This window comes from Pseudophryne corroboree, chromosome 5, assembly GCF_028390025.1.
Source record: "Pseudophryne corroboree isolate aPseCor3 chromosome 5, aPseCor3.hap2, whole genome shotgun sequence".
Classification (NCBI taxonomy): Eukaryota; Metazoa; Chordata; class Amphibia; order Anura; family Myobatrachidae; genus Pseudophryne; species Pseudophryne corroboree.
Window position 1 is genome coordinate 182,152,379 of NC_086448.1, and position 9,296 is coordinate 182,161,674.

Sequence of the window (9,296 nt, forward strand, 5' to 3'; positions counted from 1 at the left end):
CACCACTAAAGCATAATATAAGAGAAGTGTCAGAAAAGATGGCAAAGATGACATGTCACTCAGCGGTAATAGATGCAAATTTTTACACTCCACCATAACGGAGTCAATAAATCATGGCTAAAAGGATCAATTGAATCCAACAGGTATAGTACCACATGACAGTGTGGAAACCAGATGATGTCTAGCATGCAGCGGGGATACAAAATGATCAGTATAGGACAATCATGTCTCAGGGTACCGTACCCAGTATTCTCATACCCTTTCCAAGTATGGTACTGACTGGGCCCAACGCTGCTTAATTGCCAAGATCGGACGAGATTGGATGATTTCCAGCGTGGTAAGATGGTATCCGATATTCGTGTCCATATCTATCCGTATTATATGGCGTGAGTATCATCACCTGTGTCACAACCTGTGTGATAATGTAAATATGACCACAAGAAGAACCGTCCACCGATAATTTTAATACAACACCTAGTATTCCCACCTTGTCTCCAAATGTGGTACTTACTAGGCCCATCACTGCTTAATTGCCAAGATCGGACGGGATCGGATGAGGTCCAGTGTGGTATGGTAGTATCAATCAATACGGTGTGCAGTTATGTGTCCATTACACAATTAAGAGTCCAATTGGCCCAGTGAGTGAGAGACTAAATCAGAGAGCATTGACAGGTGTAAAATGATTAACATGACACACGGCGATGTCTAAGAAAATTAAACCAGAACAATTGACTCAGTATATACTTCTGCCGAGTCACAGGAAGCATCCTAAACGGAATTCCTCATTAAGCCCATTCGGGGCCAATGATTGCAATCTATCAATCCATTGGTGTTCTCTTTGCAAAAGGATTTTGTTGCGATCACCACCCCTTTGTAGTGGTGGGATCTGATCCAAGATACAACACTTGAGTTGATTAATGGAATGTTTAGCCTCCATAAAATGTCTTGCAACAGGTAAGGTTGAAAAGTCACTTGAAATTCCACCCTGTGTAATGCTCTTTTTGATTGTAGAACGATGTTGACTTAGACGTTCTTTCAGCATCCTGCTAGTCTTCCCAACATATAGCAGATTGCATGGACATTTCAACACATAGACTACAAATTTGCTATTGCAGTCAAGTCTCTGTCTGATTGTGTAGGACTTCTTGTCCTGAGGGTTAGTGAACCGATTGCCGAGTAGCAGGAATGAACAGTTTGGACAGCCCGTGCACTTGAAAACCCCTGTTTTGGTAGTTAACCAATTAGAGGCTGTGCTCTTCCTTCTCTTAGAGAAATCTGTCACAACCAACATATCTTTCAGATTGGGTCCTCGTTTATATGCGAACCGAGGCGGTTGCGGAATGGCTTTTGATAATTCCGGATCCGTATCAATAAGGTGCCAATGTTCCTGTATCTTATTACGGATAAATCGAGAAGCAGTCGTATACATACTGACAAAGTTAAACCTATCATTGTCTTTGACAGTAGAGGCGTCTTTTTTAGATAGGAGTTCATTCCTTTTTATTTGGCCAATTTTTTTGAGTGCCAAATCAATCTCCTCCTTAGAGTATCCACGATCAAGGAAACGTTGACTCATTGATTGTAGAGCCGGTGGTATTGCTAGTGGGTCAGAGGTAATGCGTATCACCCTAAGCAACTGTGAGAATGGAAGTCCTCTTTTGAGGGGTGCCGGATGGAAGCTTGTTGAGAGTAAAAGCGTATTCCTGTCTGAGGGTTTACAATGAATCCGAGTGGTTAAAGAATTATTGGACAAAAGAACGGATACGTCCAGGAAATTTATTTCTGTTTTGCTGAACGTGAGGCTGAATCTAATGGTGCCAGGGAGTGAGTTTAGATGGTCAATGAAAGTCAAAAGTGTTTTCTCTCCCCCATGCCAAATGAAAAATAAATCATCAATATATCTTACATACGTTGACAAAAATCGACCAAAAAGGGGGTGACCCGTGATGTGTTCTTGTTCATATATTGACATAAAAATGTTGGCATAAGCTGGGGCCATGTTAGACCCCATAGCAGTGCCCTGTTTTTGTAAAAAGAAACAATTCTCAAATAAAAAATAGTTCTTATTCAAAATTAGGTCAATGAGAGACACCATGTATTCTGATGGGGGTCCAAAGTATCCTTCATTTTCTGTTATTAATCGTCTGCAAGATTCAATGCCCAAAGCATGAGGAATATTTGTATAGAGACTTGAGACATCCAATGTGACCAACAGTGCATCATCCGGAACATGTTTAATGTTTTCCAGTTTTATTAAGAAATCTGTCGTGTCTTCAATGTAGCTAGATGCACTTTTGGCAAGTGGTTGTAGATAAAAGTCTACAAGCTGTGAAAGTGGTTGGCATAGAGAGCCCCGTGCCGAGATAATCGGCCGCCCCGGGGGCTGTGCTAGGGATTTATGTATCTTGGGTAATGTGTAAAGGATTGGAGTTTTGGGGTGAGGCGTAGTCAAAAAATCCGCTGTGGTCTGATTAATGTACCTGTTACTGACTCCCAAATTGATTATTGAATCAATTTCCTTTTTATAAGTCCATGTGGGGTCAAAAGTAAGTTTTTGATAACAGGTTAAGTTGGATAATTGTCCATAAGCCTCTTGTACATAATAGTCAAAGTCAAGTAGGACTATGCCTCCCCCTTTGTCCGCAGACCTGATGACCAGTTGATTGTCATTCTGTAGAGATTTGATGGCAGCTCTTTCTCCCTTAGATATGTTGGAATAACTGGGTTTTTGTTCCTTGATGTAGGGCATCGTATCCCTTTTAAGTACCCTTAAGAAGGTGTGGATTGAGGGATTGAGGGTCGGTGGATCAAACTGACTGGGTTTCTTCAAAGGACAATGTGGTGTTGTTGTAATAGAGGTTGGACTTGGTGTGTTAGAAAAGTAGTCTTTAAGGCGCAGTTGTCTTCCCAATTTGTATAGATCAACCTGCCATTGGAAACTATCCTGTCCAACAGTGGGTACAAAGGTTAATCCCTTACTTAAGACAGAGAGTTCATCACTCGTCAGTTTATGTTTAGATAAATTGAAGACCACTGATGTCTGTGTTTTGTTCTCCATTATTGTTTTTTTGCTCTTCCTTTTTCTCCCACTTCTACGGGTGGGTAAAGCGGGTTTTTTGGAGCCCTTCTATTGCGTTCTGATCTTGAAAGGTAAGTAGTCCCTTGTGCAGATGTTGTTGGTACATCAGAGTCACTTGCTGACGTCTGAGATCTGCTATCAATGTCGGTGAAGGGTGTGTTAGGTCTTCTTCCTCCACGTCTCTGTTGGGGTCGGTATTTGCGTGGCTCACTGCGCGATACCCAGGGATATACCCTATTCTCCTTATAGTCCAATTTGACTTGTTTATACTTATTCTTCTTAAACTTTAGCAAATCACCACGGAATTTATCAATGTCCTTGTTTAGTTTGGTGAAAAGATCACTGTCAGGGGATTGAATCGTCCTAAATAATTCGGACGCCTCTAATTCAGAAATATCTCTTCTGATTTCCGTAAGATCTAAACCTGCCTGTTCAATTACAAGCAGCATTAAATCCTGGGAGCATTTATTCAAAATATTGCACCATTTTGTACAAAAATCATTATTGTGTCTCCCCAGTGTGGGTTGATTGTGTAATCTAAACCCTCTGGGGATAAGGGATTCTTTGTAGTATTGAGAGAGAGTTAGGCCATGCAGATGTAGCTCAACTTCCCTCTTTTTAAGTCTCAGTAAATCATGTAAAAACTCCTCTGGGCTATCTTTATCAAATGCCAGGGATTCGGTATTATCAAAAAGTATCCGTTCCGCGTCTGATTTGTCAAATTGAAGGACAGCGACTAAATCTTTGTTAGCGCTGGTAGACATTTATATGTACAGGGGTTTTTTGAAACAAAAAATAAAAAATATGAAAAATGAAAGGAAAAAGCAAAATGACAACCATACGTTGTTGTATGCAACTGAACAAAAAAATAGAGATCATAAAATATTCATGAAAAAAAATATGTACGTATGAAATAAAAAAAAATTATGATTGGTTAATCTCTAGTACAGAGATTATAATCACACAGACTGGTGCAAGTCAAAAAATTGGTACAATATATAGCAAGGTGACAGCACTCTATGTCTAAAGTCAAAAGATAGTTGGTGCAAGGTCCTAATAATCAATATACACACTCACTTTTCCCATAGCTGAAAAAAGAATTAGACCAGCACTCACGTTTTAGTTGAAGAAAAAAAGGGGTTTTTTAATCCTGAAAAGACATCAAGGATACATCAAGGATACACCCCACTGTTTACAGTACGCCCAACAGCCGTTTCAACACATGGTGGTCTTCATCAGGGGCAGCTGTCACTCTGTCAGGAGCTATCTTAAATAGCGGAGAAGGCGCCAGAATATCCGAACGGGACGGCCGGAAGCAGCGCGTCATAGCTGCTATCTGATTGGCTCCTGCCCGCACGTGATGCGTTGCTAGGGTACACAAACCCGGCTCTCTCCTTAGTGACCGGCTCCAGCAGCGTAACAGTAGTGTAGCGTGGGACGATCTGTATAGTAAGTACAGCGGCATGCAAATAGAAATGCTGCTGCCTGTAATCCCGGACACAGTCACATCTGCAGAGTTTTTAACCCCACAGTGCGCCAGCGGCACGGAACCACAGACAGCTCAATAATGAAATGTAATTACATGTACACATATAGGGCAATTAGACCAAACAATATCAACCTGCGTGGCAATGGTGATAACCAGCTAAGAGCAATATTGATTTAAGCATACCACCACATTAGCATGATATAAAGGACGGCTCGGATGACATGTCGCTCAGGGGTTATGAATGCAATATTTACACTCTGCAGCACAACCTGCACAGCAATAATAATAAGCAGCTCAGAGCATTGTTGATGGTAGCATACCACCACTAAAGCATAATATAAGAGAAGTGTCAGAAAAGATGGCAAAGATGACATGTCACTCAGCGGTAATAGATGCAAATTTTTACACTCCACCATAACGGAGTCAATAAATCATGGCTAAAAGGATCAATTGAATCCAACAGGTATAGTACCACATGACAGTGTGGAAACCAGATGATGTCTAGCATGCAGCGGGGATACAAAATGATCAGTATAGGACAATCATGTCTCAGGGTACCGTACCCAGTATTCTCATACCCTTTCCAAGTATGGTACTGACTGGGCCCAACGCTGCTTAATTGCCAAGATCGGACGAGATTGGATGATTTCCAGCGTGGTAAGATGGTATCCGATATTCGTGTCCATATCTATCCGTATTATATGGCGTGAGTATCATCACCTGTGTCACAACCTGTGTGATAATGTAAATATGACCACAAGAAGAACCGTCCACCGATAATTTTAATACAACACCTAGTATTCCCACCTTGTCTCCAAATGTGGTACTTACTAGGCCCATCACTGCTTAATTGCCAAGATCGGACGGGATCGGATGAGGTCCAGTGTGGTATGGTAGTATCAATCAATACGGTGTGCAGTTATGTGTCCATTACACAATTAAGAGTCCAATTGGCCCAGTGAGTGAGAGACTAAATCAGAGAGCATTGACAGGTGTAAAATGATTAACATGACACACGGCGGTGTCTAAGAAAATTAAACCAGAACAATTGACTCAGTATATACTTCTGCCGAGTCACAGGAAGCATCCTAAACGGAATTCCTCATTAAGCCCATTCGGGGCCAATGATTGCAATCTATCAATCCATTGGTGTTCTCTTTGCAAAAGGATTTTGTTGCGATCACCACCCCTTTGTAGTGGTGGGATCTGATCCAAGATACAACACTTGAGTTGATTAATGGAATGTTTAGCCTCCATAAAATGTCTTGCAACAGGTAAGGTTGAAAAGTCACTTGAAATTCCACCCTGTGTAATGCTCTTTTTGATTGTAGAACGATGTTGACTTAGACGTTCTTTCAGCATCCTGCTAGTCTTCCCAACATATAGCAGATTGCATGGACATTTCAACACATAGACTACAAATTTGCTATTGCAGTCAAGTCTCTGTCTGATTGTGTAGGACTTCTTGTCCTGAGGGTTAGTGAACCGATTGCCGAGTAGCAGGAATGAACAGTTTGGACAGCCCGTGCACTTGAAAACCCCTGTTTTGGTAGTTAACCAATTAGAGGCTGTGCTCTTCCTTCTCTTAGAGAAATCTGTCACAACCAACATATCTTTCAGATTGGGTCCTCGTTTATATGCGAACCGAGGCGGTTGCGGAATGGCTTTTGATAATTCCGGATCCGTATCAATAAGGTGCCAATGTTCCTGTATCTTATTACGGATAAATCGAGAAGCAGTCGTACACATACTGACAAAGTTAAACCTATCATTGTCTTTGACAGTAGAGGCGTCTTTTTTAGATAGGAGTTCATTCCTTTTTATTTGGCCAATTTTTTTGAGTGCCAAATCAATCTCCTCCTTAGAGTATCCACGATCAAGGAAACGTTGACTCATTGATTGTAGAGCCGGTGGTATTGCTAGTGGGTCAGAGGTAATGCGTATCACCCTAAGCAACTGTGAGAATGGAAGTCCTCTTTTGAGGGGTGCCGGATGGAAGCTTGTTGAGAGTAAAAGCGTATTCCTGTCTGAGGGTTTACAATGAATCCGAGTGGTTAAAGAATTATTGGACAAAAGAACGGATACGTCCAGGAAATTTATTTCTGTTTTGCTGAACGTGAGGCTGAATCTAATGGTGCCAGGGAGTGAGTTTAGATGGTCAATGAAAGTCAAAAGTGTTTTCTCTCCCCCATGCCAAATGAAAAATAAATCATCAATATATCTTACATACGTTGACAAAAATCGACCAAAAAGGGGGTGACCCGTGATGTGTTCTTGTTCATATATTGACATAAAAATGTTGGCATAAGCTGGGGCCATGTTAGACCCCATAGCAGTGCCCTGTTTTTGTAAAAAGAAACAATTCTCAAATAAAAAATAGTTCTTATTCAAAATTAGGTCAATGAGAGACACCATGTATTCTGATGGGGGTCCAAAGTATCCTTCATTTTCTGTTATTAATCGTCTGCAAGATTCAATGCCCAAAGCATGAGGAATATTTGTATAGAGACTTGAGACATCCAATGTGACCAACAGTGCATCATCCGGAACATGTTTAATGTTTTCCAGTTTTATTAAGAAATCTGTCGTGTCTTCAATGTAGCTAGATGCACTTTTGGCAAGTGGTTGTAGATAAAAGTCTACAAGCTGTGAAAGTGGTTGGCATAGAGAGCCCCGTGCCGAGATAATCGGCCGCCCCGGGGGCTGTGCTAGGGATTTATGTATCTTGGGTAATGTGTAAAGGATTGGAGTTTTGGGGTGAGGCGTAGTCAAAAAATCCGCTGTGGTCTGATTAATGTACCTGTTACTGACTCCCAAATTGATTATTGAATCAATTTCCTTTTTATAAGTCCATGTGGGGTCAAAAATAAGTTTTTGATAACAGGTTAAGTTGGATAATTGTCCATAAGCCTCTTGTACATAATAGTCAAAGTCAAGTAGGACTATGCCTCCCCCTTTGTCCGCAGACCTGATGACCAGTTGATTGTCATTCTGTAGAGATTTGATGGCAGCTCTTTCTCCCTTAGATATGTTGGAATAACTGGGTTTTTGTTCCTTGATGTAGGGCATCGTATCCCTTTTAAGTACCCTTAAGAAGGTGTGGATTGAGGGATTGAGGGTCGGTGGATCAAACTGACTGGGTTTCTTCAAAGGACAATGTGGTGTTGTTGTAATAGAGGTTGGACTTGGTGTGTTAGAAAAGTAGTCTTTAAGGCGCAGTTGTCTTCCCAATTTGTATAGATCAACCTGCCATTGGAAACTATCCTGTCCAACAGTCTATGTGTTGAAATGTCCATGCAATCTGCTATATGTTGGGAAGACTAGCAGGATGCTGAAAGAACGTCTAAGTCAACATCGTTCTACAATCAAAAAGAGCATTACACAGGGTGGAATTTCAAGTGACTTTTCAACCTTACCTGTTGCAAGACATTTTATGGAGGCTAAACATTCCATTAATCAACTCAAGTGTTGTATCTTGGATCAGATCCCACCACTACAAAGGGGTGGTGATCGCAACAAAATCCTTTTGCAAAGAGAACACCAATGGATTGATAGATTGCAATCATTGGCCCCGAATGGGCTTAATGAGGAATTCCGTTTAGGATGCTTCCTGTGACTCGGCAGAAGTATATACTGAGTCAATTGTTCTGGTTTAATTTTCTTAGACACCGCCGTGTGTCATGTTAATCATTTTACACCTGTCAATGCTCTCTGATTTAGTCTCTCACTCACTGGGCCAATTGGATTCTTAATTGTGTAATGGACACATAACTGCACACCGTATTGATTGATACTACCATACCACACTGGACCTCATCCGATCCCGTCCGATCTTGGCAATTAAGCAGTGATGGGCCTAGTAAGTACCACATTTGGAGACAAGGTGGGAATACTAGGTGTTGTATTAAAATTATCGGTGGACGGTTCTTCTTGTGGTCATATTTACATTATCACACAGGTTGTGACACAGGTGATGATACTCACGCCATATAATACGGATAGATATGGACACGAATATCGGATACCATCTTACCACGCTGGAAATCATCCAATCTCGTCCGATCTTGGCAATTAAGCAGCGTTGGGCCCAGTCAGTACCATACTTGGAAAGGGTATGAGAATACTGGGTACGGTACCCTGAGACATGATTGTCCTATACTGATCATTTTGTATCCCCGCTGCATGCTAGACATCATCTGGTTTCCACACTGTCATGTGGTACTATACCTGTTGGATTCAATTGATCCTTTTAGCCATGATTTATTGACTCCGTTATGGTGGAGTGTAAAAATTTGCATCTATTACCGCTGAGTGACATGTCATCTTTGCCATCTTTTCTGACACTTCTCTTATATTATGCTTTAGTGGTGGTATGCTACCATCAACAATGCTCTGAGCTGCTTATTATTATTGCTGTGCAGGTTGTGCTGCAGAGTGTAAATATTGCATTCATAACCCCTGAGCGACATGTCATCCGAGCCGTCCTTTATATCATGCTAATGTGGTGGTATGCTTAAATCAATATTGCTCTTAGCTGGTTATCACCATTGCCACGCAGGTTGATATTGTTTGGTCTAATTGCCCTATATGTGTACATGTAATTACATTTCATTATTGAGCTGTCTGTGGTTCCGTGCCGCTGGCGCACTGTGGGGTTAAAAACTCTGCAGATGTGACTGTGTCCGGGATTACAGGCAGCAGCATTTCTATTTGCATGCCGCTGTACTT

The 9,296-nt window shown here is 41.4% G+C and overlaps 3 pseudogenes; 1 reads left to right on the forward strand and 2 right to left on the reverse strand.

Annotated features, from left to right (window-relative positions):
• Positions 1 to 462: 462 nt before the first annotated feature.
• LOC134929790 (5S ribosomal RNA) lies at positions 463 to 582 on the reverse strand (annotated as a pseudogene).
• Positions 583 to 5,350: 4,768 nt separating this feature from the next.
• Positions 5,351 to 5,470, reverse strand: LOC134929791 (5S ribosomal RNA; annotated as a pseudogene).
• Positions 5,471 to 8,356: 2,886 nt separating this feature from the next.
• Positions 8,357 to 8,476, forward strand: LOC134929792 (5S ribosomal RNA; annotated as a pseudogene).
• The last annotated feature ends 820 nt before the right edge of the window (positions 8,477 to 9,296 follow it).